General features: G+C 43.0%; 1 long non-coding RNA gene across 1 annotated transcript; it reads right to left on the reverse strand.

Moving 5' to 3' along the window:
- Positions 1-924: 924 nt before the first annotated feature.
- Positions 925-26,436, reverse strand: LOC131383019 (uncharacterized). Its single transcript, XR_009212692.1, has 3 exons — positions 26,054-26,436; positions 25,000-25,140; positions 925-1,046 (listed from the first exon to the last, which is right to left on the reverse strand). It is a non-coding gene; the product is annotated as an uncharacterized LOC131383019 (long non-coding RNA).
- Between the last annotated feature and the right edge of the window lie 959 nt (positions 26,437-27,395).

The following is a 27,395-nucleotide window of genomic DNA, read 5'->3' on the forward strand; positions in this document are numbered from 1 at the left end:
TTTATTATCACTCAATAAATTATCAGCAGGAGATCAAAAAAAGAATGGCTCTGGAGCAGACAGTGCACAAAGCAAGAAAATAATTTGCCAAGGGTAAGCTTTGAAGCCTCAGTAGGGGAATATTTCAGAAGGACTTGCCAGCCTCCACCCCCTTAAGCCAATTTGGTAGATGCTGATACAGCTGATCCTGGTGGCAAACAGCTCAATTAGCAATCAGCTCTATCTTTTCACCTTATGAAAAGGCAACCTGATTTCCCCACAAGTGTAATATATTGGATAATTTAAAATGCTCTGAAAGCCCCCGTGGAATAATTAAAGAGTATGAGACTAGAAATGTGAAAATATCGTGATAGATGGCAGCGAACCAGCCCTGTAGAACACAGCTGCAGGAAAGGCGTGGAAGTAATTAATGAAAACTTCAGACATTTTAAAACTTCCCAGCAACACAGGTCAAAGTCTAACACCCTCTTTGGGCTTTCCTGTAAGGAGGCAATTTAAAGCTCATAATAGAGTGTCATTAAAACACCATGTGTTCTGTGGCTCCTAGCAATTTATGACTTGGCCGTTGGACACTGTGACATCTGAGACACCCTAGACAGTCCAACTCAGGTACCAACCTGGGAGACAAACGGCCAAAGAAGACTGAGCTTATTAACTACAGCTACAAAGCAGCTTTAATTTAGAAAGTAAAAATGGCACTTAATGTTAAAGCCCAAGACGCCCTAGCAGGGGAGCATTAATGAGGCTGGTGAGGAGATGAATTGAATGCTGGTGGAGTGGAATCGCTGGTCCTGGTGCTGTGGGACTTGACACCATGCTAGAGACCAGTCTTATGCTACTCAGGAGAAGCAAGGATGGGTCCCACCTTCTTTCTTACCTGGATGGAGACACTGGCTTAATACGCAATTCCACTTTGGTGACCTTAACTTGCTGCATGGTGCACCCATGGTTTGCCAGGTAGTGTTCCAAGAAATAAGGATGCAGACGTTAACAAAACAAAAGTGCTCTCAACCTTCTCGGGGCTTTCCACTTACAGCAAATGTTTTCTGTAGAAGACCAGAGAATAAATAATTGAGGCTTTGAAAGCCATATGGTCATAACTACTCAACTCTGCTATGGTAGCATGGAAGTACAATCAACAGTACATAAATGACTAGGCGTGACTATGTTCTAATAAAACTTTGTCTACCAAAGCAGGTGGTGGCTGAATTTGACCCACAGACAGTAGTTTGCTGACCCCAAGTCTAGAAAGCCACTAAACACAAACACAGTTAATAACTACAATTACAGGAGCCTGCTCTGTATCAAGTACTGTTCTAAATGCTTTATAGATGTTTACTCACTTCATCCTCCCTAAAGCCCTCTGAGCTAGTAGTCCACTTTACAGATGAAGAAACTAAGGCACAGAAAGGTTAATAATTTAGCCAAGGTCACACAAGCAGCAAATAGGATGCGCTAGATTTTGAACCCAGCAGCTCCAGAGTCTGCGTATGTGAGTATTGCACCAGCTCTCCCATGCTGTACTGCCTCTCAGAAAGTAGATATGGCAAATTGTGGCTGATGCTAGGAGGAAAAAGAAGAGCGAGAGAATAGCAGGTGGACCTACTGATTAGATGGGCTATCTGATTAGATGGGCTAATCAGAGATAGCTGAGAGTGAGCAGGAGAATGTGCCATCAGGAAACTAGTAGTGGAAAGAGAATAACATTCCAGGCTGGATCCATTTTCTATTGCTGCGGTGCAAATTACCATAACCTAAGCAGGTCAAAACAACATAAATATGTTATCTTGTAGTTCTACAGGTCAGACTCCGGGGAAGCTCTCCTGGTTTTTCTGTTCTAGGTCTTACAAGGCCAAAATCAAAGTGCCAACTGGCCAGCCTCTTATCTGAAGCCTCTGGGAAGAATCAGCTACCAAGCTTATTCAGAATTGTGCCAGGTGTGGTGGCTTATGCCTGTAATCCCAGCATTTTGGGAGGCTAAAGCAGGCAGATCACATGAGTGCAGGAGTTCAAGACCAGCCTGGGCAACATGGCAAAACCCCATCTCTACAAAAAAGTATAAAAATTAGCTGAGTGTAATGGTGCACGCCTGTGGTACCAGCTACTCTGGAGGCTGAGGTGGGCAGATCACCTGAGCCCGGGAGGTCAAGGCTGCAGTGAGCTGAGATTGCAGCTCTGCACTTCAGCCCAGACAGGAAGGGGAAAGGGGAGGGGAAGGGGGGAAGGATTGCTTGTGGCCGCAGATCTGAGTCTGGTTTCCTCACTGGTTGTGAGGGACTCTCCACTCCTGAGACTGCCTGTACCCCTCACCAGGTGTCCCCTCTATCTCGAACCAGCTATCGTGCCTGAGTCCTTCTCATGCTCCTAATCTCATTGACTTTTTTCTACTCTGCCTCCAGCTGGAGAAACTTCTCTGCTATTAAGGGTTCATGTGATTAACTGGACCCATCTGGGTAAGAGAGGCTTCTCTAGGTTAAAGTCTGTAGCATTCATGACATCTGCAAAGTCCCTTCTGCTATGCCACATTAGATGTCACAGGTTATGGGGATTAGGGCATGGACATTCCTGGGGGCCCTGAGGAAACCACATGTGCAAAGGCCTTGGCATAGAATGGAAATAAGGCCAGTGTGGCTAGATGGGAGAGCAAGGAAAGAGCCAGGCAGGGCCAAGCTGGAGAGGTGGCAAGGGCCGGCTGCTCCAAGGAGGCCTTGCAGACTGTGACACAAAGTGAGTTTTGTCCTAAGTGCTATGGGAAGCTGTGAAAAGCTGGTACACAGGAGAAATATTATATGATTCACATTTTTTAATGTTTAGCTGCTGAGGAGATAATAGATGGGGCCTGGTGGGGGCCAATTAAGTGGGTCACTGCAGTGGTCCAGATGCAAGGTGGTGGTGACCTGAGATGATGGTAGCAGTGGAGCTGGAGGGAAGGAGATTTGAAACACAGTTGTGGAGGAGACTTGTTTGCAGATGAGATGCAGGTGGTGAAGAAAGGAAAGATGATAAGAATAAGAAGGAAAGACATTTGGGAGAGCAGATGTGGGGCTGAAGATTAAGAGTTCAGCCTTGGACATGCACTGCCAAGATGGCTATTCAATATCCAGGCAGTGCTATAAAGTAGGCAGATACAGTCATCCCTTAGTATCTGCTGGGAATTGGTTCCAGGACACCCCGCGGACACCAAAATCCACAGATGCTCAAGTCCTTTACACCAAATGGCATAGTATTTACATATAAACTACATACGTCCTCCCATCTACTTTAAATCATCTCTAGATTACTTATAATACCTAATACAATGTCAATGCTATGTAAAGTGTTGTTGTACTGTATTGTTTAGGAAATAATGACAAGAAAAAGACTGTACATGTTCAGTACAGATATAAATATCTTTAAAAAAAAAAAATTTCAATCCTTGGTTGGTTGCAACCACTGATGCTGAACCTGTGGACATGGAGGGTCGATTGTATATTATTTGGGAGGCAAGTAGGTGCCACAGGTTATGCTCATGCCAAAAAAAATTTCAGCCAATTCTTGTCACTGACTTCATTTGTTTGGATTAAGGTTTTTAGGCTCCAGAAGGATGCTACTGAGTGGCCAGCAAAGTGTTACACACTCAGACAACACGACTGCTCAGTTGAGTGGATCTGCAAGTGCTCTCATTAGGAGGTTGTGAGCCTGGAGGGAAGAGGGAGACACAGGAAGGGGCAGGGGCATTGTTGATGATGAAAGACAAGCCTACGGCACGTCCTGGGAGGTGGGGCCTGAGCACAGAGGCATCTCAGGAGAACACTGTCAATTAGGGCCTGCATGAAGGATCTGAACCAAATCACCTTTGCTAAACCCAAATCCCTGACTGCAGAAACAAAGTCCTCAATTAAAGAGAAGCACAAAGATTTCTGTGGGGTGATTGTCAACCAACAGAGGGACAGAATATTGGCTTAGCAGAATCCATTTCCACCTTTTGGCATGCCCAAAAGGTACGTGCCCAGGTTCCCTGCAGGATGCCTCAGGCCTGATCAAAGAAGTCAGCATGACTTGGCACAGGCCTCAGCATGCAGAAGTGTCCAGGTGGGCAGCAAAGCTTTTATTACAGTTCCTAAGAATTATTTGCTCTGGATCCTCTCCTCCACCTGAAGATTTCTATGTGCCATTTCTTGCAAAAGTTTCCTTCCTTTTGGCCTGGTACAAACTCAAGGGCCAAAACTGCCTGGCTTTGTATTCCAGCTGTACCTTTTACTAGGAAACCTCAGGAAAGTCAGATTTATCTGTTCCTCAGATGTCTCATCTGTAAAACGGAGATGCTAACACTGGTACAGGCATGCCTCATTTTATTGTGCTTCACTTTATTATACTTCACAGATGTTGCATTTTTTTACACATTGAAGATGTGTGGCCACCCTGTGCCAAGCAATTCTATCAGTGCCATTTTTTTCAAAAGCATGTGCTCACTTCATGTCTCTGTGTCACATTTTGGTGCTTCTCACAATATTTCAAACTTTTTTTATTATTATATCTGCTAGTGTGATCAGTGGTCTTTGATGTTACTATTGTAATTGTTTTGGAGTACCACAAACCACAACCATAGCAAGATAGTGCATAAAGGTCAACTCTGTGAGCTTTAATTCAAGAAGGAAAATGGGGGCCGGGCGCAGTGGCTCACGCTTGTAATCCCAGCACTTTGGGAGGCCGAGGCGGGCGGATCATGAGGTCAGGAGATCGAGACCACAGTGAAACCCCGTCTCTACTAAAAATACAAAAAATTAGCCGGGCGTGGTGGCGGGCGCCTGTAGTCCCAGCTACTCGGAGAGGCTGAGGCAGGAGAATGGCGTGAACCCGGGAGGCGGAGCTTGCAGTGAGCCAAGATCGCGCCACTGCACTCCAGCCTGGGCGACAGAGCGAGACTCTGTCTCAAAAAAAAAAAAAAAAAAGGAAAATGGGAATCCACCAGAACCATGACGGACACCCCAAATCCTAGGGAGGAGAACTCATAAACAGCCCCTGTGATGGCATCCGGCTGATAAAAGTAAGTGAAGCCCCAGTACATGAGAGAAGCAAAGAACCTCCCTCTGTGACTCACCTTTCCACTGGGTGTTCAAGCAACTGGAGCTGAGGGAGAGCACTTTGTTTCTCACAAGCCCTGGAGCTAACTTGGAGAAAGGCTTGGAGATGCTGTGAAAGAAAGACACCAGGAAAAGCTGCAATCGTTTTCCCAGACCTGGGACTGAGAGGAGGATACCCTGTTAAATCCACACACATACAAAGTCAACCATTCTTTGGTGACCCAGCAGTGTGGCTAGGCAGGCATTTTAGTCTAGGACCAGGGATTGGAGTACTTGCTCTGGAGGGGAGTAAAGGCCTCTACAGCCAGAAATATAGAAAGCTCCTCAGAAGCAGGTACCGGAATTGTGCTCTCCCCCATCATAGGCCTGGGGCAATAGGAGAGCTGCTACAGCTGCAGGTTTTCCTGGGTGACAAGACTTGCAGCCTTGGTGACCTAGAAACAATCTGCATATGCCAGGGTGTCACAGCCTGCTGCTCTCCTGAGATTGTGGTACAGTGGGACCCTCTCTGCTCCACCCCCTGCCCCCCGTCATAAATCCAGGTATTCAGAGCACCTGCTTACCAGGACCAGAATCCTGACATGCCCCACCCTTCATGGACACAGATCATGGTACAATGGGGCCCTTTTCGCTCCACACCCAGGCAGATCTCCAGAGGCATTCAGAGCACCTGTTCACCTAGAATAGCAGCCTGAGCTGCCCCACCCTTTCTCTGCAGAGATCCTGGTGCAGGGTGGCCCTCTCTGCTCCACATCTGGAAAGCTCTCCAGACATCTGGAGCACCCGCTTTCCTGGATTAGGAGTTTAGGCCACCACACATTCCCATCCAGAGAACTTTGGGCCAAGGATGTTTCCTAGCTCCAGGCCCAGACACACCTCTGGTCACTTGGTGGCCACCCAGCTGGATTCTCCCTCAGTGCTGGTGCTTGTGCCTGTCATTAGTGAACATGTAAGCAGACCTGCTAAGTCCAGCTCCACCTGCCTTGCACTCCCCTCCCCCAACCCTGGGGGATAAGCAGGGAGCTCAGACCTCTTGTGTACTCCACACATCAGGCCATTGCCTGAAGCAACAGAGAGCTTTTCCCAGTAAGCAAATATCAAATATACACTCAGCTATGTTGGCCACAGCTGCCTCTTACCTATAAGCACAATCTACCAGCTTTTAGGTAGAACTACACAGTCTAATAAAAAAAACTGTCAACAGAAATGCATAGGAATATAGAAACAAACCAGAAAGAGCCTATTCAGTATTTTCTACTGTAACAACCCCTAGGGAGGAGGGCAAAGAGAAAGGGAAAAACCTCAACGATAATATAAGGAAAGAAAGAAAAACAAAAAAAATTCTACCCAAAAGAAAATAATTATAAAAATATAAAGTGCAAGTGTCTCTGGATGAAAGAGAACCAGCACAATAATTCTGGCACCATGAATAATCTGAATATAGTGACAAGACAAAAGTATCATGCTAGCTCTCCAACAGTGATCCCTAACTAAAATGGAAATGCAAAAATGACAGATGAAGAATTCAAAGCATGGATTGCAAGGAAGCTCAACAAGATGCAAGACAAAGTTGACACAAAGAAACTTCTAAAGCAATCCAGGAAATGAAGGAAGAAATAAACACCTTAAATAGAAATCAACCGGAGCTTCTGGAATTGAAAAACTCACTTAAGGAATTTCAAAATATAATTAAAAGCAGTATCAATACACTGGACCAAGCAGAAGAAAGAATTTCAGAACCTGAAGACCAGGTTCTGAAAAATAAAGAAAAGGGAACTTTAAAAAATGAACAAAGTCTTTGAGAAATATGGGATTATGTGAATCAACCAAACCTACAAATTATTGGCATTCCTGAGAGAGACAAAGGAAAAGAAAACAACCTGGAAAACATATTTGAGGGACTAATTCATGAAAATTTCCCTAATCTTGCTAGAGAGGTAGACATCCAATATAAAAAATCCAGAGAACACCTGTGAGATACTGTACAAAATGAGTACCACCAAACATATAGTCAGTCACCAGACTGTCCAAGGTCGACAATAAGGAAAAAATTTTTAAAGGAACCTAGAGAAAAAGGTCAGATCATGTACAAAGGGAATGCATCTGGTTAACAGAGACTTCTCAGCAGAAACCTTACAAGCCAGGAGAGATTGGGAGCCTATTTTCAGCATTCTAAAAGAAAAGAAATTCCAACCAAGAGTTTCATATACTGCCAAATTAAACTTCATAAGTGAAGGAGAAATAAAATGTTTTCTAGATAAGCAAACACTAAGGAAATTAGTTACCACAAGATCAGCCTTACAAGAGATCCTTAAGGGGGCTCTAAAAATGAAAAAAACAGAACAATATTGCTACCACAGAAACATACTTAAGTACATAGCTCACAGACTCTATGGAGGGACCACACGATAGAAACTACAAAGCAACCAGCAAACAATGTCACAATAGGATCAGAGCCTCACATATAAATATTAATGTAAATTAGTATTGGATGTAATGAATGTAAATAGTCTATATTTCCACATAAAAGGAACAGAGTGGTTAAGTTGGATTTTTTTAAAAAAGATCCATCCATCTACTGTCTTCAAAGGACTCATTATGTAAAAACACCCATAGGCTCAAAGTAAAGGGTTGCAGAAAAATCGACCATGCAAATGGAAAAAAACAAAAAAAAAAGCAAGGGTCTTATATATTCTTATATCAGATAAAACAAACTTTAAACCAACAACAGTAAAAAAAAAAAGTAAAAAACAGTAAAAAAAAAAAAAAAAGGACAAAGAAGGGTATTATGTAACAATAAAGGGTTCAATTCGACAAGACTTAACTGTACTAAATGTATACACACCCAACATTGGAGCACCCAGATTAATAAAGTAAGTTTTTTATACCTAAAAAATGACTTACACAGCCACAAAATAATAGTGGGGAACTTCAACACTGCACTGATAGTATTAGAACATCAAGGCAGAAAACTAACAAAGAAATTCTGGACTTAAATTCAACATTTGACCAATTGGACATGATAGACATCTGTAGACTACTTCACCCATCAACCATGGAACACACATTCTTCTCACCTTCACATACAACACACTCCAAGATCGACTCCATTGTTTGGCCATAAAGCAAGTTTCAATAAATTTAAAAAAAATCAAGTCATACCAACCATATACTTGGACAACAATGGAACAAAAATAGAAATCAATATCTAGAAGATCTCTCAAAACTACACAATTATATGGAAATTACAAACTATATCCTGAATGACTTTTGGGTAAGCAATGAAATTAGAGGGGAAATCAAAAATTATTTAATATAAATTAAAACAGAAAAAACATACTAAAAATCTTTGGGATGCAACAAAAGCAGTGTTCAGAGGAAAGTTTATAGTGCTAAACACCCACCTCAAAAAGTTAGAAAGATTGGAAATTAATTATCTAACATCACACTATAGGAACTAGAAAAACAAGAACAAACTAACCGCAAAGCAGGCAGAAAAAAAAAAATAACTAAAATCAGAGCTGAACTGAATGAAATTGAGATCCAAAAATCCATACAAATAATCAACTAAACCAAAAGTTGGTTTTTTGAAAGGATGAACAAGATTAATAGGCCCTTGTACTAGTTCATTCTCATGCTGCTAATAAAGACATACCCAAGACTGGGTAATTTATAAAGGAAAAAGGTTTAATTGACTCACAGTTTAGCATGGCTGAGGAGGCCTCAGGAAACTTACAATCATGGTGGAAGGGGAAGCAAGCATGTCCTTCTTCATGGGGCAGCAGGACAGAGAAGTGCCTAGCAAAAGGAGGAAACCTTCTTATAAAACTATCAGATCTCATAAGACTTGTTTGCTATCATGAGAACAGCGTGAGGGTAACTGCGCCCATGATTAAATTACCTCCCACCACGAACCTCCCACAACACATGGGGATTATGTGAGCTACAAGTCAAGGTAAGATTTGGGTGGGGACACAGCCAAACCACATCAGCCCTAGCTAGAGTAACAAAGAAAAAAGACAAGATGCCAATAAACACAACCAGAAATGACAACAGTGGTATTACAACAAATTCCACAGAAATACAAAAGGTCCTCAGAGACTATTATGAACACCTCTATGCACACAAACTAGAAAATCTAGAGGAAATAGATAAATTCTTAGAAATGCAAAATCTCCCAAGATTGAATCAGGAAGAAATTGCAACCCTGAACAGACTGATATTGAGTTTTGAAATTGAATCTACAATTTAAGAAAACCTACCAACCAAAAAAAAAGCCCTAGACAAGATGTATTCATAGCCAAATTCTACCAGATGTGCAAAGAAGAGCTGGTACCAAATCCTACTGAAACTATTCCATAACCTCGAAGAGGAGGGAGTCCTCCCTAACTCATTCTATGAAGCCAGCATAATCCTGATACCAAAACCTCACAAAGACATAATGAAAAAAGAAAATTACATGCCAATATCCCTGATAAACATAGATGCAAAAATCCTCAACAAAATACAAGTAGACAGCATCCAACAGTACATCAAAAAGTTAATTCACCATGGTCAAAGAGGCTTCATTCCTGGGATGCAAGGTTGGTTCAACATATTCAAATCAATAAATGTGATTCACCACATGAACAGAATTAAAACTATTATTAATTATTGTTTATTAAAAGATATGCTCATCTCAATAGACAGAAAAAGCTTTTGACAAAATCCAACATTCCTTCATGAAAAAACCTTCAAGAAACTAGGCATTGAAGAAACATACCACAAAATAGTAAGAACCATCTATGACAAACCCATAGCCAACATCATACTGAATGGGCAAAAAGTGGAAGCATTCCCCTTGAGAACGAAAACAAGACAAGGCTGCCCACTCTTGCCACTCCTATTCAACACAGTACTGGAATTCCTAGCCAGGGATATCAGGCATAAGAATGAAATAAAAGCATCCAAATAGGAAAAGAAGAAGTCATGCTATCTCTCTTCATTGATGATATGATTTCATACCTAGAAAACCCTAAAGGCTCCACCAAATGGCTCCCAGAACTGATAAACAACTTCAGTAAAGTTTCAGGACACAAAAATCAATGTGCAAAAATCAGTAACAACTCTATACACTAATAACATTCAAACTGAGAGCCAAATAAAGAATGTAATCCCATTTACAATAGTTACCAAAAAAATACCTGGGAATACATCTAACCAGGGAGATAAAAGATTTCTGCAAGGAGAACCATAAGACACTGATAAAAAGAAAGCATAGATGACCAGGCATGGTGGCTCATGACTATAATCCTAGCACTTTGGAAGGCCAAGGCGGATGGATCACTCAAGGCCAGGAATTCTAGACCAGCCTGGCCAACATGACAAAAACCTGTCTCTAACAAAAAATACAAAAATTAGCTGAGTGCAGTGGTGTACAACTGTAGTCCCAGCTACAAGGGACACTGAGGCAGAAGAAACATTTGAACCCTGAAGGCAGAGGTTGCAGTGAGCCAATATTGTGCCACTGCACTCCAGCATGGGCAATAGAGTGAGATTCTGTCAAAAAAAGAAAAGAAAAAAAGGACAGGACAGGACAGGGAAGGGAAGGGAAGGGAAGGGAAGGGAAGGGAAGGGAAGGGAAGGGAAGGGAAGGGCAGAGCAGACAATACAAACAAATTGAAAAGAATTCCATGCTTATGATAGGAAGAATCAATATCATTAAAATGGCCATATTGCCCAAAGCAATCTATAGATTCAATGTTATTCCTATCAAACTACCAGTATTACTTTTCACAGAACTGAAAACAAAAGTTATTCTAAAATTTGCATGGAACTAAAAACAAATCAGAGTAGCCAAAGCAATCCTAAGTAAAAAGAACAAAGCTGGAGGCATCACATTACCCAATTTCAAACTATACTATAAGGCTACAGTAACCAAAATGGCAAGGTACTGGCACAAAAGAGGCACATAGACCAATGAAACAGAATAGAGGACCCCAAAATAAACCACAAACTACAGCCATCTGATATTTAACAAAGTGGACAAAAATAAGCAAGTGGGGAAAAGACTATTCAGTAAATGGTGCTGGGATAGTTGGCTATCCACAGGCAGAAGAGTGAAACTGGAAACCTACCTTTCACCATATATAAAAATTAACTCAGGATTAAAGATTTAATGTAAGACTTCAAACTGTAAGAATCCTAGAAGAAAACCTAGAAAACACTATTCTGGACGTTGGCCTTGGGAAAGAACTTACGACTAAGTCCTCAAAAGCAATTGCAACAATAGCAAAAATTGACAAGTGGGACCTAATCAAACTAAAGAACTTCTGTAGAGAAAAAGAAACTATCAAGAGTAACAGTCTATAGAAGGGGAGAAAATATTTGCAAACTATGCATCTGACAAAGGTCTAACATCCAGACTCTATATGGAACTTAATTTAACAAGCAAAAATCAAATAACCCCATTAAAAAGTGGGCAGAAGACATGAACAGGCACTTCTCAAGACGTAGAAGTGGCCAATGAACATATAACAAAATGCCCCACATCACTAATCATCAGAGAAAAGCAAATCAAAACCACAATGAGATGCCATTTCATACCAGTCAGAATGGCTATTATTAGAAAGTCAAAAAACAACAGAGGCTGGCAAGGCTGCAGAGAAAAGGGAATGCTTATACACTGTTGATGGGAATGTAAATTAGTTCAGCCACTGTGGAAAGCAACTTGGAGACTTCTCAAATAACTTAAAACAGAACTACCATTCAACCCAGCAGTTCCATTACTGAGTATATATCCAAAAGAAAATAAATCATTATACCAAAAAGGCACATGAACTTATATGTTCATTCCAGCACTATTCACAATAGCAAAGACATGGAATTAACCTAAATGCCCTTCAACAATGAACTGAACAAAGAAAATATGATATATATACACCATGGAATACTACACAGCCATACAAAAGAATGGTATCATGTTCTTTGCAGCAATATGGATGCATCTGGAGGCCATTATCCTAAGAAAATTAACATGGGAACAGAAAACCAAATACCACATGCTCTGACTTATAAGTGGGTGCTAAACAATGAGTACTTATGGACATAAAAATGACAATAATAGAAACTGGGGGCTACTAGAGGGGATAAGGAAGGAGCGGGGCAAGGGTTGAAAAACTACTGGGTCCTATGCTCAGTACCTGGATGACAGGATCAGTCATGCCCCAAACCTCAGCATCATGCAATATATGCAGATAACAAATCTGCACATGTTCCCTCTGGATGTAAAATAAAAATTGAAATTATCTTTACAAAAAAAAAGGAGATATAAAATCTAGAAATCTGTTGAGCATGCAATCTATGTTTACAAATTCCATTTTTGTGATGGTACTGACAGCTATCTGAGGGTTTTCTTGAAAACAAATCCCTTCCTTCCTTCCTTCCTTCCTTCCTTCCTTCCTTCCTTCCTTCCTTCCTTCCTTCCTTCCTTTCTTTCTTTTCCCTCTGTGGCCCAGGCTGGAATCTAGTCAGCTCACTGCGGACCCCCTGCCTCCGGCTCCCATCATTCTCCTGCCCCGGCCTGCGGGCTGCCTGGGATTGCCGGCGCGCGCCACCACTGCTGCCTGCTTTTTCTCCTTTGGCTGGAGGCGCGGTTTCGCCATGTTGGCCAGGCTGGTCTGCAGCTCCTGACCCCGAGTGCTCTGCCCGCCTCGGCCTCCCGAGGTGCTGGGACTGCAGACGGAGTCTCGCTCACTCGGTGCTCGGTGTTGCCAGGGCTGGAGTGCGGTGGTGTGGTCTTGGCTCGCTGCAGCCTCCACCTCCCAGCTGCCTGCCTTGGCCTCCCAGGGTGCTGGGATTGCAGCCCCTGCCCGGCCGCCGCCCCGTCTGGGAGGTGGGGAGTGTCTCTGCCCGGCCGCCCCATCTGGGAAGTGAGAAGCGCCTCTGCCTGGCCACCCATCGTCTGGGAAGTGAGGAGCACCTCTGCCCCACCACCCATCATCTGGGAAGTGAGGAGCGCCTCTGCCCGGCCACCCATCGTCTGGGAAGTGAGGAGCGCCTCTGCCCGGCCGCCCCATCTGGGAAGTGAGGAGTGCCTCTGCCCGGCCGCCCCGTCTAGGAAGAAGTGAGGAGCGCCTCTGCCCGGCCGCCCCGTCTAGGAAGAAGTGAGGAGCGCCTCTGCCCGGCCGCCCTGTCTGGGAAGAAGTGAGGAGCACCTCTGCCTGGCCGCCCCGTCTGGGAAGTGAGGAGCGCCTCTGCCCGGCCACCCATCGTCTGGGAAGTGAGGAGCGCCTCTGCCCAGCCACCCATCGTCTGGGAAGTGAGGAGCGCCTCTGCCCGGCTGCCCCATCTGGGAAGTGAGGAGCGCCTCTGCCCGGCCACCCATCGTCTGGGAAGTGAGGAGTGCCTCTGCCCGGCCACCCATCATCTGGGAAGTGAGGAGCGCCTCTGCCCGGCCGCCCCGTCTGGGAAGTGAGGAGCGCCTCTGCCCGGCCGCCCCGTCTGGGAAGTGAGGAGCGCCTCTGCCCGGCCGCCCCGTCTGGGAAGTGTGGGAAGTGAGGAGCGCCTCTGCCCGGCCACCCATCGTCTGGGAAGTGAGGAGCGCCTCTGCCCGGCCACCCATCGTCTGGGAAGTGAGGAGCGCCTCTGCCCGGCTGCCCCGTCTGGGAAGTGAGGAAGTGCCTCTGCCCGGCCGCCCCATCTGGGAAGTGAGGAGCGCCTCTGCCCGGCTGCCCCGTCTGGGATGTGGGGAGCGCCTCTGCCTGACCGCCCCGTCTGGGAGGTCTACCACGGAGGCCAGAAGCAATGTGAGGGCTGGACGTGGTGGCTCACGCCTGTAGTCCCGGCGCTCTGGGAGGCTGAGGCGGGTTGATCACTTCAGGCTAGGAGTTCGAGACCAGTCTGGCCAACCTGGTGAAACATATGAAAAATACAACAGACAAACCAACCAACCAACCCAGCGACAACAAAACAGGTCTACCCTGGAGTCATACTCTAATTTTTTCTATTTTCCTCCCTTTCTGATCCTTTATCCCACTTTCTTTTTCTTCCTCTTCCTTCTCCTTCTTCTTTGTCAAATAGAGGATTGAGTTATTATCATTGATCCATACAAAGTCCCTCTCTCATTCATTTTCTTTAATTCCCACTCCCCATTTCTATTCCCCGCCTTCCCATGTGCAACCTTCCTAATATGTTTGATATGCATCTTTTTGTTTGTATGTATTTTTAGAAAATGTTTATTGTTTTGTGTACAAAAACAATTAATAAAAAAAAGAAAACAATTAAATCAATTTAGAGACAAAGACCTACGCTGGGCACAGTGGCTCATGCCTATAATCTCAGCACTTTGGAAGGCCAAGGCAGGTGGATCCCTCAAGCCCAGGAATTCAAGAGCAGCATGGGCAACTGGTGAAACCCTGTCTCTACTTAAAATACAAAAAGTTGGCAAGACATGGTAGCATGCACCTGTAGTCCCAGGTACTTGGGGGGCTGAGATAGGAAGATTACAGGAGCCCAGAAAGTCGAGGCTGCAGTGAGCCATGATCATGTCACTGCACTCCAAGCTGGATGATAAGTATGAGACCCCCATCTCCAAAACAAAAAAAGAGAAAAGAAATAGCCCAAAAATGTTGTATATGTTCTGACTGATCCACAAACCATTCATTACCCCATCTTGCTCCCCTTCCCTGGGCCTACCTATTCCCTGAGACACAACAATATTGAAATTAGGTCAATAAATTACCCTCCAATGGCCTCTAAGTATTCAAATGAAAGGAAGAGTCACACGCCTCTCACTTTAAATCAAAAGCTAGAAATGTCCCCACTCAAAACAATCATTGTGAGGCTAGCACTTAAAGATGGTTGACTGGAGGCACCAGGCACTGACTTCCTCCACAAAGAAAAACAAAAACAGTGAGTAGATCATCACACTTTGAATAGAGCATCTAAAAGAACACTGGAATTCAGCAGAGAAGTGATAGGAAATACCCGAGGCACACAAGGAGAGAAAAGTGAGGCAGCTGGCTCAGCTGGGATTGGCTGAGAGCCCAGAGATTTTCCCCAATGTAGGGAAATTATGAATGAGAGATCCCCACTGGTCCATATTCCCACAGCCAACTCTTGCAACCTTTGTGACAGGAGAGCCCCTTGATCCTCACAGGCCAGCCCTGAGACTAGCATAGGAAACTACCTGGAGTCTACATGACAGCATTGCTCCAGAGAGGGAGCTCACCCTAGGTCCCACATAACTCCCAAGAATGAAGCAGCTGCAGCATGATGTCATTTTGAGAGCCACCTCCCACCAGACTGTATTCTGCCCGTGGGCCCAATAGCCCCTGCATCTCCACTGATATACCCCCGTGTTCACCTAGAGAGCTATAGGACCCAGCAGTGCAGCTGGGTCTCTGGCATGCTAGCCCATACAATGTCCTACACCTTGGGGAAAGAGTGGTGCAGTGTACCAGGGAGGCTGCCATGAGGAAAAAGGCAGTCAAAGCAAGTGGTCTCCAGAGCCTGAGAACTACCAGCCTGCAGGCCACTACCACTAACAGCAACCCCACTCCCTCAGCAGCAGTGCTGCCATGCACTTGCATGTGCCCTGAGCACAGGCTTTTCTCACCTGCTGCTGCTGCTGCCACCACTACCCAAGCATTCTGCCCAGAGGCCTGGGGATTGCCTATCCCTACCCACCACAGCCTGTGCCAATGTATGCAGTCAGATGGACCTAAGGACAGGCCTTCTCTGCCTACCACCACCTCTCCCACAGCTCAAGCATGCCACCTGGGGATCACCTCATCTCATTCCATCATCACCCTGGGCACACACACACATTATCAGGTCTGACAAAAGACTCAGCCCATCTGCAATTGGTTCCTGAGCATGCTGTCTGGGGGCCTAGGGATCACCATAGCCTAGGCCCATGGGCACCACTGGGGGACCTGAGGACAGGCCTGTCCCACCCAGCCACCTCCCCCATTGCTTGAGCATATATCATCTGGGGACTGGAGAGAGCCTCACCCATCATTCACCTTGGTTGTGTGCACACACAATCAGGGGGCCTAACAATGAACCCAGAACTCCTGCTGCCTGCACATAAACATGCCATCCAGAGGCCTGGGGATCATCCTGCCCTGCCCACTACAGCCCAATCTGAACACACCATTGAGAGGCCTGAGGACAGACCCATCCTGCCTAGCATCATCCCTCCCAGTGCTCAAGCACACCACCCAAGCATCTAGAGATCACCTAACCCCATTTGTCATGCTGGGCATGTGCATACACCATCAGGAGGCCTGATGGGTCCAAAATGCCTGTTGTCATTGCCCAAGCATATTAATTAGAGGCCTAGGGATTGACCCACCCTGCACATCATGTCCTGTGCCTATATGTACCATCAGGGGGCCTGAGGATAGGCCCACACCACCTAACGCCACCCTCCTCCAGCGTCCAAGTGCATCCTCTGGGGCCCTGGAGATTACCCCGCCTCATCCACCACTGATGACACCTGTGTACTCCTCCTGCAGGCCTACCAAGATTGAACCAGAAAGAAATGGAAAACCTGAATGTCATAAAAATTCTTCCAACAAAGTAAAGTCCAGGAACAGATGACTTTACTGCCAAGTTCCACCAAACTTAAAAAGAAGAATTAACATAATTCTTCTCAAATTATTCCAGAAAATGGAAGAGGAGGGAATTACTTTCTACTCATTCTATAAGCCCAACATTACCCTGATACCAAAATCAGACAAGGACAAAACAAAAAAAGAAAACTATAGACCAACGTCTCTGATGAACACAGATGCAAATATCCTCAACAAAATGCTATCAAGCCAAATTCAGCAAGACTTTAAAAAGATAATACATCATGATCAAATGAGACTTATTCCAGGCATGAAAGAATGGTTCAACATATGCAAATCAATAAACAGGATACATTACATCAACAGAACAAAGGACGAAAACCATGTGATCATCTCAATAGATGCACAAAAAGCATTTCATAAAATTCAACATTCATTCATGGTGAAAACTTGCAACAAATTAGGAACAAAAGGAATATACCTCAACATAATAAAGGTAATAAATGAAAAACCCACAGCTGACATAATATTGAATGGGGAAAAGCTGAAAGCCTTTCCTCTAAGAATTAGAATAACATAAGGATGCCCATTTTTACCACTCCTACTGAACATAGTACTGGACGTCCTAGCCAGAGTAATTAGGCAACAGAAAGAAAGAAATAGCAAACAAGTTAGAAAAGAAGTCAAATTTTCCCTCTTTGCAGATGACATGATCTTATATTTAAAAAAACCTGAAGACTTCATAAAAAAAAAAACAAAATAAACATACAAAAGTCAGTTGCCTTTCTCTTTTTTCCTTCTTTTTTTTTTTTTTTTTTTTTTTTGAGACGGAGTCTCACCCTGTCACCCAGGCTGGAGTGCAATGGCATGATCTTGGCTCACTGCAAACTCCTCCTCTCAGTTTCAAACGGTTCTCCTTCTTCGGCCTCCCAAGTAGCTGGGATTACAGGCACCTGCCATCACACCCAGCTAATTTTTGTATTTTTAGTAGTGACAGCGTTTCACCATGTTGGCCAGGCTGGTCTCAAACTCCTGACCTAGTGATCCACTGGCCTCAGCCTCCCAAAGTGCTGGGATTACAGGCATGAGCCACCATGCTCGGCCAGTTGCATTTCTATATACAAACAATGAACTAACACAAGAACAGAAAACAAAACACTGCATGTTCTCACTCATAAGTGGGAGTTGAACAATGAGAACACATGGACACAGAGAGAGGAATACCACCCACTGGGGCCTGTTGGGGGATGGGGGTAGCGGGAGGGATAGCATTAGGAGAAATACCTAATGTAGATGATGGGTTGATGGGTGCAGCAAACCACCATGGCGTATGTATACCTATGATACAAACCTGCACATTCTGCACATGTACCCCAGAACTTAAACTATAAAAAATATGTATAGAATACAAGCTTAAAAAAAAAAGAAACAAACAAAAGGTAATCTCATTTATAATAGCATAAAAACAAATAAAACACCTAGGACTAAATTTAACCAGGGAGGTGAAAGACCTCTACATGGAAAACTACAAAACACAGCCAACTGATTTTCAACAAAGATGCCAAGAACATACACTGAGGAAAGGACACCCTCTTCAATGAGTGGTACTGGGAAAACTGGGTATCCATATGCGGAGAATGAAACTAGACTTCTGTGTCTCACCATATGTAAAAATTAACCCAAAATGGATAAAAGACTTAAAAGTAAAAACCTAAGCTATAAAGCTACTTGAAGAAAACAGGGGAAACACCCTGGTCTAGGCAAAGACTTTATGGCTGAGACCTCAAAAGCACAGGCAATAAAAACAATAGACAAATGGGACTACATTAAACTAAAACGCTTCTCCACAGCAAAGTAAACAATCAACAGAGAGAAGAGACAATCTGTTGAATGACAGAAAATATTTGCTAACTATTCATCCAACAAGAGACCAATATTCAGAATATATTTTTAAAAACTCAAACAATTCTACAGCATAAAAACAAGCCCATTTAAAAAGTGGGCAAAGGAGCTGAATAGACATTTATCAAAAAAGATACACAGCCAACAGATATATGAAAAAAATCACTAATCACGGAAATGTAAATTAAAACCACAATAAAATATCATCTTACCCCAGTTGGAAATAGCTATTACCAAAAAGGCAAAAAAAAAAACAAAAAACAACAACAAAAAAAACAGATGCTGATGTGGGTGCAGAAAATAGGGAACTCTTATACAACTGTTGATGGAAATGTAAATTAGCACATCCATTATTGAAAACAGTATGGAGATTTATAAAAAAATAAACTACAGATAGAACTACCATATAATCCAATGACACCATGACTATTTATCCAAAGGAAATCGGTATATCAAAGACTCCCACGTGTTTTGCGGCACTGTTCACAATAGCAAAGATATGGAATCAACCTAAGTGTCCATCCACAGATTAATGAATAAAGAGAATATGGTATATATATATGTAATGGAATATTATTCAGCTATTAGAGGAAATGAAATCCCGTCATTTACAAAAACATGATGAAACTGGAGGCCATTATGTTACGTGAAATAAGCCAGGGACAGAAAGACAAACACTGTATGTTCTCATTCATATGTAGAAACTAAAAAAGTTGATCTCATGGAAGCAAAGAGTAGAATGATAGTTCCCAGAGGCTGGGAAGAATGTACCGGTGGTTAAAGAGAGGTAGATTAATAGGTACAAACATTAAAACAAGAAATATAGAAGAAATAAGTCCCAATGTTTGGTAGCACATTAGGGTGACTATAGTTAACAACAATGCGTTGGGTATTTCAAAATAGCTAGAAGAAAGTATTTGAAATGTTCCTAACACAAAGAAATGATAAATGCTTGAGGTGATAGATGTCCTAAGTAAACTGACTTGATCATTACACATTCTGTGCATGTATCAAAATATCACATGTACCCCATAAATATGTACAAACATTATGTATCAGGAAATAAATACAAAAGCTAGAAATAATTAAGCTTAGTGAGGAAAGCATGTCAAAACACCAGATAAGCTGATAGCTAGGCCCGGATTGCCCCCAAACAGCTAATTCAAGTTGTGAATCCAAATGAAAAGTTCTTGCAGGAAATGAAAAGTGCCACTCCAGTGAACTCACAAATGATAAGAAAGCAAAGCAGACTTATTGTCGATGTGAAGAAAGTTTTAGTGGTCTGGATAGATCAAACCAGCCACAACATTCTCTTAAGCCAAAGCCTAATCTAGAGGAAGGCCCTGACTTTAATTCTATAAAGGCTGAAAGAGGTAAGGAAATAGCAGAAGAAAATCTGGAAGCCAGGATAGGTTGGTTCAAGAGGTTTAAGGAAAAAAAAGCCCTCTCTATAACATAAAAGTGCAAGCTGAAGCAGCAGGTGCTGACACAGAAGCTTCAATAAGTTACTCAGAAGATCTAGCTAAGATCATTGATAAAGGTGGCTACACTAAACAACAGATTTTAATTGTAGATGAAACAACCTTGGTATGGTTTTGCTGCATCCCCACCCAAATCTTACCTTTAACTGGTAGTTCCCATAATCCCCACATGTCATGGGAGAAACCCAGTGGGAGGTAATTGAATCATGGGGGTGGTTACCCCCATGATGTTCTCGTGATAGTGAGTGAGTTCTCACGAGATCTGATGGTTTTATAAGGGGCTTTTCTCCCTTTTGCTCAGCACTTCTCCTTGCTGCTGCCATGTGAAGAAGGATGTGTTTGCTTCCCCTTCTGCCATGATTGTAAGTTTCCTAAGGTCTCCCCAGCCATGCTGAACTGTGAGTCAATTAAATCTTTTTCCTTTATAAATTACCCAGTCTTGGGTATGCCTTTATTAGCAGCATGAGAATGGACTCATACAAACCTTCTGTTGGAAGGGGATGCCATCTCAGACTTTTATAACTAGAGAGAAGTCAATCCCTGTCTTCAAAGCTTCAAAGAATATGCTGATTCTCTTGTTGGGGACTAATGGAGCTCATAACTTTAAGTTGAAGCCAATGCTCATTTGCCATTCTGAAAATTCTAGGGCTCTTAAGAATCATGCTAAATCTACTCTGCCTGTGCTCTATAAATGGAATAACAAAGCCTAGATGAAAGCATGTCTGTTACAGCATGGTTTACTGACTATGTGAAGCTCACTGCTAAGACCTACTGCTCAGTAAAAAAATTTTTCAAAATATTACTGCTCATTGACAGTGCACCTAGTCACCCAAGAGCTCTGATGGACATGTAGAAAGAGATGAAAGCCATTTTCATGTCTCCGAACACAACATTCATTCTACATCCCATGGATCAAGAAGAAATTTCAATTTTCAAATCTTATTATTAAAGAAATACATTTCATAAGGCTATAGATACCATAGACAGTTATTCTTCTGATGGTTCTGCGGAAAATACATTTAAAACCTTCTGGAAAGGGTTCACCATTCTAGATGTCATTAAGAACATGCATGATTCATGGGAGGAGGTCAAAATATCAACATTAACATGAGTTTGGAAGAAGTTGATTCCAACTTCCATGGATGACTTGAAGGGGTTGAAGACTTCGCTGGGGGAAAGTAACTGCAGATGTGGTGGAATTAGCAAAGAGAACTAGAATTAGAAGTGGAGCTTGAAGATGTGACTGAATTGCTGTAATTTCACGATAAAACTTGAACAGCTGAGCTGTTGCTTCTTAGGGATAAGCAAGGAGAGTGGTTGTTTCAGATGCCATCTACTCCTGATGAAGTTGCTGTGAATATTGTTGAAATGACAACAAAAAAATTTAGAGTTTTACATCAATTTAGTTGATAAAGCAGCAGCAGGATTTCAAAAAATTGACTCCAATTTTTTTTTAACAAAAAGTTATGCTGTGGGTAAAATGGTATCAAACAGCATTGCATGCTATAGAGAAATTGTTCATGAAAGAGTCAATCAATGTGGCAGACTTAATTGTTGTCTGATTTAAAGAAATTGCCTCAGCAACTCCAGTCTTCAGCAGCCACCACCCTTATCTCTCAGCAGCCATCAACATCAAAGCAAGACACTCCACCAGCAGAAAGATTACTACTCACTGAAGGCTTAGGTGATTGTTAGCATTTTTAGCAATAAAGTATTTTTAATAAACATATGTATATGTATACATAATGCTATTATATGCTTAACAGACTACAGTATAATATAAACATAACTTTTATATTCACTGAGAAACAAAGAAAAACCATGCGTGACTTGCTTAGTTGCAATATTCACTTCACTGTGGTGGTCTGGAGCTGAACCTGAAATATCTCCACGGTAGGCCTGTACTGGGGAGTTTCACTTCCTGGATAGCAATGTGAATTCTACAGACCTATTCCCCGGTGAAACAAGCATACCTAGTAAAACTATTAAAAAAAAAAAAAAAAAACAACCATTTAAAGTCTCTGAAAACTGTCCTAAGGGCATATAGCAAATGAAGTAGCATTTATTCAAGGAAATCTACTAAAACTCAGTAAGAACTGCAAGAGTCTGTGACTTGAACCACAACCCCCCTCTGTCTCCCATCCAGCTCAGCTCCCATCCCTCTCATCCATCCTGGGCAGCTGTGGCCAAGAAGATGGGGGTCCCTCTCCTCTCAAGTCCTAAACCAAGGGTGTAACTCACCAGGGGAAGCAGGCTGCCATCTCCAGCTGAAGAAGTTAAATTCCTGGTGAGTGCAGTCAAGAAATCAGGGGCTCCCTTCTTCCATCCAACCTCCATTCACAGCACAGAGCTCTACCCCCATGCTCATCAGGCCAAGAATCCTGAGGCCTCAATTGCCCTTGCCCCAGCTCAGTCAGAAGGCAGAGGTTTCACACCAACAGGGGCAAACCGAGAAGACCAAAGACTAGTGCCTCACCCACTGCCTTGAGTGGTGGCTCAGGGATTTTGCCCAGGGTGAGAAGCAGACCCCCAAAGGAAATGACTTAATTTGAAACAGAGAAAAAGTTCAGGCCTAAGGGCACTTTCAGAAACAATGGAGATTTTGGTGCCAAAAAAATAAGACAAGGCTGGTGGCTCTTCTCAATTAATAGCAATCAGCTAAACCATAGGCCAGCTAGTTCACCAGGGAGAACCAGGGAAAGAGACAGCTAAGAAGAGCCCTACTGGAGTCAGAAGAAACCTCAAACACTGACCTCAAAAACTACCTCTTGGATTAAACCACAGAGTAATCTATGCCCCAGGGCATTGTTGAAATAATATAGCAATCAGCTGGCAATTAGTGGAGCCTAATAGCTGGGTGTGTTACCAAATGAGGCAGACAGTTTCTTTTTTTTTTTTTTCGGAGACAGAGTCTCTGTCGCCCAGGCTGGAGTGCAGTGGCACGATCTCGGCTCACAAGGCAGACAGTTTTACAGAGATCAGAGAAAGAGATAAAGCCATCATTCTCAGTAAACTATCGCAAGGACAAAAAACCAAACACCGCATGTTCTCACTCATAGGTGGGAATTGAACAATGAGAACTCATGGACACAGGAAGAGGAACATCACACACCGGGGACTGTTGTGAGGTGGGGGGATGGGGGAGGGACAGCATTAGGAGATATACCTAATGCTAAATGACGAGTTAAGGGGTGCAGCAAACCAACATGGCACATGGATACATATGTAACAAACCTGCACATTGTGCACATGTACCCTAAAACCTAAAGTATAATAATAATTTTAAAAAAAAAGCGAGAGCCCTGTAAAAACAACCTTATCTCAGGGAGATTGTAGATGTGGCCTTTACTCTGGGCCTCAATCATTTTGGTTTTCCTCTATGAATAAAGGAGGTCAATATTTAATGTGAGTACTGCAGGGACTAAGGACAACTCTAAATTACCGCATTTGGGGAATTATGCTCAAATTAGATAACGTTTAGCAAAGCACTTTACAAACTGTAAAGTATGCCATGTATATTGAGCAGCATTATTACTTAACAGGGCAACCAATAGAAGGTAGAAATTAAGAATATAAATTCTAGTGTGGGGCATGTGGTTCAACACCCTTCCTAACATTGAAGGTTACCTAACTTCTCTAAGATTCAGTAATCTTATCTGTGAAATAGATCATGTATCTTCCAGGGAAAGTATTTGTAAAGTCCTAAGACATTGCCTGGTACGAACAGTGACAGTTGTAGCAAAACATACAGTAGTGCTAATATCCAACTATGTCCCAAACCCAAATCTGAAAATAGAAAATTGATGCTAATTCATTAATTTGTTGGAAGTAAATAAGACCTATGGAAATAGACACCTGCCACTTTTTAAAAATTCAGTCATTGGTCTGTTAAATGTTACTAGTACATTTGCATATTTCCAATGTTCCCAAAAAGTTTCACTTTGTAAAGGTAGTTCTAGGGTGCATCCGAAGGGTATTTGCTGATGGTGCACAGTGATGTACATCGTAGTGTTTTTGATTGACATAGAAAGACTTCCAACAGTTTCTCAAAGGCACTAAACGATTCAAACGATTATTCTTTTGTCCTTCGACTTGTCTTTAATACAGATCAGGTGAACATTATTTAGCTGGAGCCGTGTTGCTTCTGGCAGAAACACTGGGTGACCTTTTTGCGTTTATACCTTAGGTTGGTCCCTGCCTGACCACTTTGATCTCCAGATGAAAAGGTGACTCAATTTCCATAGAAGAAATGGTTTGATGGTTTCAGCCCACGCAAGAGGAAAGCAACGCAGCTTACTCTTTTTTAAGCAAGCTGCCCTAGGAGTTTTCTTTGACTGCAGACTCTAAAATGGAATTAATGTCTGAGTGATGGCCTTTACTAGATATTTTGTAGATAATAAATCATCCCCGAACACCCAAATTTAGTGAGATATACCACATTCTGTGTACGCATTAATTCTTTACCTACTGAATTCTCTTAACTTTACCTACTGAAAATATCCCCAGTAAAATAATGCTTCATTCTTTTTTACATCCCCAAGTATAAATGACTTTTTTTGCTGCATGTTGGCGGGTGGAGTGGATCTGACTTTTGTTATGAAACAGTTTCTTCAGTTCTTGTTGTTAAGTAGCTTTTCCCAAGAAATATATTAAGTTTACTAGACTATAGAGTACATTTATTCCCTCACGGTTTACATTTTTTAAGCATGCATATCACCAGCCTATGCTCTTTTAGCTAAAAGTGAGGTCTCTGGGCCATTGCTCTGGCTGAAGTTTGTCATCAGGCACCTCCCCAACCCCACCTCCACGCTGGCCAACCCCTTCCATGTCATAAGCCTCCATCATTCTTCCCCCCACATCCAGTCACATGGGCACCTCCACGCTCACACTCAGGCCTCCATCATCTCTCACCCCCACCTCCACGCTCACACTCAGGCCTCCATCATCTCTCACCCCCACCTCCATGCTCACACTCAGGCCTCCATCATCTCTCACCTGGACTGATGCTGCAGGCTCCTCACTGATCCCCCTGCCTCCAGCCGCAGGCCCCTATAAGCTGAAAGAAGCTTCCAGGGTAGGGCAAAAGGTGAGTGCAAAGTATTACTCCTTCCCAGTAAGTTCAAAACAAGTGAGATTCTGCAAACAATAGAGAAAGGATGACTAGGGACATGTTCAATATTCCTTCCTCCTCATGAACCTTTATAGTGAACAATTGTCAACAGACAACCTTTCATTCTGACAAAGTGGGCACCAGCAAGAGGTTATGTTTCTTTTTAGTTTAAATTTTGTGAAATGCATTTAGGACTGACATAAAGTAATCCTATCTTTCTTTACTGAGAAACTGACAGTGAACTGTACTTTTATGCCTACAGGCTAAAAGTCCTCTATTCCCACATCTGAGCCCTACTGGACAATGCTTCAAAAGCAAGTAGCTGCAGGCCAGGATGTCTATAAGGACCTACTGTTAAGCTATTAATATCCTTCAACCTTGAAAAGCCACCTGAAGCACCACTCAGGAGTGAATTTGATATTGTCTCCACCAGGAGTGGGAGGGGAAATGGCAGCTACAGTGAACATACTACTCTCTTCCAGCCCTGTCAGGTTCTAACCTCCGGTGTGCCTGACCTAGCTTGTACCAGCTTGAGAGAGGTGACTTAAATTTTCAGGAAGTTTGTGAGCCAGTTGTTAAACAAAGCCATTATTAAAAACTAAGTTACATAAACTTACAATGAAATAAATTGAAATAAATTATAGAAAAAAGATAATAATTATTGGAAACTCATCACTTTCTAATTATTTTATTTCCCTTTGTAATTGTCTATACTCGAGGTTACTTGCATCTGCTATTATCTCATTGGAGAAAATACCATTAATATATGATGGTGCACTACCAAGCATCTCTTCCCAACCTCATCTTCAGTACTATCATGTTGGCAGCTTGACATCAGCCATACTGGGAGTGGCTGCACTGTAAAAATCAGAAGATAACACAAATCACAGGCCCCCATCCCCCTTCAGCAGAATAGGTTGTTAACATTTCTGAGCACACCTGTGGGTCTAATCCATCCTCAATGGTCAGGATTCCATAGAGTAGTCAAGCAGCTTCCCCTGTCTCTTCTACCATAGGGGATATAGCTCCTGGAAACAGTGATTGGTCCAGGAAAGATCACGTGATCCAAACAGGGCTCATCAGAGATCTTTGGAAAGGGGATAAATATGGATGCTGCTAGAGGAAAGGTCCTTCTCCCTTTGAGATCATAAGCTGAAAGGTTCGTGTTACCCTGGAGTTGCTGGAGATCTTCATGTAGAGGAAGCATGTCAGAAACCAACAAAGAAGAAACTAGAGAAAAGAAAGAGAACATTTGTGATGTCATTTGAGCACCTAGATCCACCTATACCTGAAACTGGAACCAGTTCCTGGAATTTTCAGATATTTAAGAGAAAAAAACTTTGGGGGCTTAAGAAAGTATAAGTCATGTTTCCGTCTCTTGTAACTGAGAAAGTTCTGACCTATCTACCTTTCTTGGTAGGATTCAAGTAGACCCTTGGGCTCTAATTTAGGTTGTGTACTTTTCAAAGAGTAAAAAATGTTCAGCCAGCTGCCAGGAAGGAATAGGAAGAAACAGCAGAGAGCAAGGCCAGCCTCCTGCCAACTGAGTACACCCTAACAGTACAACTGTTGGCGAAAGTGCTCTGAAGATGCCTTAACGGAACCTCCATTCCCAATACCCAGGCACAGAAAACACAAAAAGTCAAACATGCCCTAATCACTAAGACCTCTGGATCCTAACCTCACCCCAAGAGGTTAAGGCTCCATGGGTCCAGGATGGGACAAATGAATTAGTATTTCTATCAGGTTTTAGGTGATGCTGATGCAGCTGGTCCAGGGGCCACACTTTGAGAACTGTAATTTGTACATTGGAAACATAGATGTAGAAGACAAAAGCTTCAAGAGCAGGAAAGAGGAGGACACTCCCCAGACCCTATTCTTCCTCCCCTGGGTATGGTTCAATACATAGAGTGGGCCCCCAGGGGTCGTATTTGTGCCACTTGACTCTGCCTCTTGTTCAGCACTGATTGAAGTCGAGCCAACTTAATGGTTTTTCCCAAGAATTTGAAACTTAGAAGGAGAGAGACAGAGACTGGATGCCATCGTAGCTGACTCTCAAAAGTGGCAACCTAGAAAGTTGATCCAGAAGGATGCAGAGGCATCCATGTGTATTAAGAATAGAAGCTCTAAATCAGCCTGCCTGGGTTCTAACCTCCCTGCCCCAGTAGCTCAGTGGCAAAATGGGGATGATAAAAATGATAACAACTTCATGGGGTTGCTGTGAAAAGTAGATCAGATGACATTTTTGGCCCTGAGCCTGGCATGTAGAAGTATTCAGTAA

Source organism: Hylobates moloch, unplaced genomic scaffold (genome assembly GCF_009828535.3).
Source record: "Hylobates moloch isolate HMO894 unplaced genomic scaffold, HMol_V3 SCAFFOLD_3, whole genome shotgun sequence".
Lineage (NCBI taxonomy): Eukaryota > Metazoa > Chordata > Mammalia > Primates > Hylobatidae > Hylobates > Hylobates moloch.